This window comes from Musca vetustissima, unplaced genomic scaffold (genome assembly GCF_032173495.1).
Source record: "Musca vetustissima isolate MV318-11 ecotype Yass unplaced genomic scaffold, APGP_CSIRO_Mvet_v1 utg61169, whole genome shotgun sequence".
Lineage (NCBI taxonomy): Eukaryota > Metazoa > Arthropoda > Insecta > Diptera > Muscidae > Musca > Musca vetustissima.
This window is the reverse complement of record NW_026874574.1, coordinates 130,933-134,569: the sequence shown is the minus strand read 5'-3', so window position 1 is coordinate 134,569 and position 3,637 is coordinate 130,933.

Below are 3,637 nucleotides of genomic sequence, written 5' to 3'. Positions count from 1 at the left end.
ATGCTGATGATGATGGTATTTTTTTCCAGGGAATTTATTAATGTCTACTGCATCTGACTTGACTGTGTGTTTTGTTTTATTGCCATTGTTATTGTTTTACGATCATTGTTTGTATGTCTGTCTGTCGGATTCTTTGGCGTTTTTACAGCTTTGCCCATTTTGCCACAGCCACTACCACTATGACTACTGTTGAATGTGATGGTGTCACCATTGCCACTACTATTTATTATTTTTATTGTTGTTGTTGTATGCCATAGGCATGTTGCACGTTTTTATGTTAATTCTTTCAGTAAAGCGGCAGTCGAAGTATTGTATTGTCTTCAACTTCTTTTTCTTCATCTTCTTCTGTGTCTTTGACGCCTGAGAAGCAGACAAAGTAGTTAGCATGTGTATGTCTCCGTGTGCGATGTGTGAACATGGTAAAAGTCAGGGAAATGTTATAAATCATCATGAAATAGACACCCCATAATGTAAAGATCACAGTCAAAAGATTTAGCTTTTGGGGGCTTAGATTAATGGCGGCAAAGCCTTTATTTCTGCTATGTTCTGAACAAAAAAAGCAAAGAATATTCTTTGCTTTTTTTATTAGCTGTGTAAAATTAATTACAAGTTTTTGTTTTTATGATTTTTTTAGCTGATGACGATGGGTAGATAAAGTTTTCATATATGTATTACAAATCATGTTGATCTGTGTCAGATTGGGGTGTGACACTTTTTGTCGTGCCTATTTCCTGTAGTGTAATTTTTAATTGAAAATTGTAGTGAAGTTAAAATGTTTGTCAAAATTTTCGGGTTTAAAAAACATATGAAAATTGGGCCTAGGAAGATAAATGTTACAAATTTAAACGGGTGAGGAAAGTAGTAAAGTCGGACTGGGCCGAATATATCGTACCCTACACCACTTTGGTTGTATTCTATCGCTGCATCTGCACCAATTTCAAAAAAAAAACGCAATAACGTCATTTAACTCTCAATATGATACGTTGTGCAAAATTTCGTGTTAATCGGACAAACATTAGGAGTTTGATGCACCACTTATATAAATTCGGAGGAATATATATTTATATGTGGGAGCCATATCGAAATCTGAACGGATTTTTAAGAAACTTACCATAAATTATTCTAGACTCAATTCAGTACGCTACTCCAATTTTCGTTCAAATCGAAGGTAATAAGAGGATTTTGGTGCACTATATACCTAAAATCGGATGAAAGTATATATGGGAGCTATATCTAAATCTGCACCGATTTTCACGAAACTCACCGCTCATCATTCTAGACTCAATTCAGTACGCTATGCCAAATTTCGTGCAAATCGTAGGATATATAGGGACTTTGGTGCACTATTTACCCAAAATCGAGCGAAAATATATATGGTAGCTATATCTAAATCTGAACCGATTTTTACGAAATTTAACACACATCACTCTAGACTTAATTTAGTACGCTATACCAAATTTCGTGCAAATCGAAAGATATATAGGGACTTTGGTGCACCATTTACCTTAAATCGGACAAAAATATATATGGGAGCTATATCTAAATCTGAACCGGTTTTCACGAAATTTAACACACACTACTCTACAATTAATTTAATGCGCTATGCCAAATTTCATGCAAATCGAAAGATATTTAGGGACTTTGGTGCACCATTTACCTTAAATCTGACGAAAATATCTAAATCTGAACCGATTTTCAGGAAATTTAACACACATCACTTTAGACTTAATTTAGTACGCTATGCCAAATTTCATGCAAATCGAAAGATATATGGGGTTTTTGATGCACTATTTACATAAAATCGGACGAAAATATATATGGAGGCAATATCTTAATCTGAACCGACTTTCAGAATTTCAGCAGACATCATTCTGGAAATAATTCAGTATGCTATGTCAAATTTCATGCAAATAGAAAGATATTTAGGGACTTTGGTTACCTATTTACCTAAAATCGGACGAAAATATATATGCGAGCTATATCGATATCTGAACCGATTTTCACGAAATTTAACACACATCACTCTAGACTTAACTCAGTATCCTATGCCACATTTCGTGTAAATAGAAGGATATATAGGGACTTTGGTGCACCATTTACATAAAATGGGACGAAAATATATATGGGAGCTATATCTAAATCTGAACCGATTTTCACGAAATTTAACACACATCACTTTAGACTTAATTTAGTACGCTATGTCAAATTTCGTGCAAATCGAAAGATAAATAGGGGTTTTGATGCACTATTTACATAAAATCGGACGAAAATATATATGGAGGCTATATCTAAATCTGAACCGATTTTCACGAAACTTATCACACACCATTCTAGGCCTAATTCAGTACGCTGTGCCAAATTTCGTGTAAATCGGAAGATATATAGGGACTTTGGTGCACCATTCACCTTAAATCGGACTAAAAAATATATGGGAGCTATATCGAAATCTGAACCGATTTTCACGAAATTTAACACACATCACTTTAGACTTAATTTGGTACGCTATGCCAAATTTCGTGCAAATCGAAAGATAAATAGGGGTTTTGATGCACTATTTACATAAAATCGGACGAAAATATATATGGAGGCTTTATCTAAATCTGAACCGCTTTTCACGAATCTTAGCAGACATCATTCTGGAGTTAATTCAGTATACTATGCCAAATTTCGTTCAATTCGAAAGATATTTAGGGACTTTGGTGCAACATTTACCTTAAATCGGACGAAAATATATATGCGAGCTATATGTAAATCTGAACCGATTTTATCCAATTTCAATAGGGTTCGTCCTTGGGCCAAACAAATGAGCTGTACCAAATTTCATCCAATTCGGATAACAAATGCGATTTGTACTTTGTTTACAATTTAGCATGAACAGATGGACGGACCTGCATAAATCGACTTAGAAAGTGATTCTATGCATATTCTCAAAATGAACCATGTGTGTATCTCGTTTCCTTTTGCCTGTTACAAACATATGCACAAATACATAATACTCTGTACCACAGTGTGGTGAAGAGTATAATTAAGGGTGGCGCCCAACGTAAAATTCATATAAAATTTGTAATTTATATTTTATAAATAATATATTTTTGTACCTATTGTGAATTTCATTTTCTAGCCCATATTTTATGGCAAATTGAATATGTTCTTAATTCAATATTAAATGTTTGGAACTAATTATTACAAAAATAACAAAAAGATATGAGGAAAATCATCTACAGATAAACGAGTGGCATTGTGAAAACCTATGCAATTTTTCATAAACACAAAGATATGAATCACAACAACAACAAAGAAGAAGAAAAAATACGTTGAAACCAAGAAAGAAAATTCACGTTAACCAAAGAAAAAAACCTATATAATGAGCTGTACCACCAAAAGTTATGATGGAAATGGAGAAGAGAAACAAAACTAAATTAGCTATGGCTTAAATAGTTTTAACAAAAAAAAAAAAACACAGCCATAAAAATACGTTAAAAAAGGCACTCAATTAGTTAGTCAGTCACTCATTCGTTCATATGTGAATGCGAGTAAAACATATTTTTCTTAATGTTTATTAGCTTTTCCTTTGGTATTTTTTTTTCTCATTGGAACTATTTTTTTTTCATTTAGAGTTTTGGAAAGCCAGAAAATT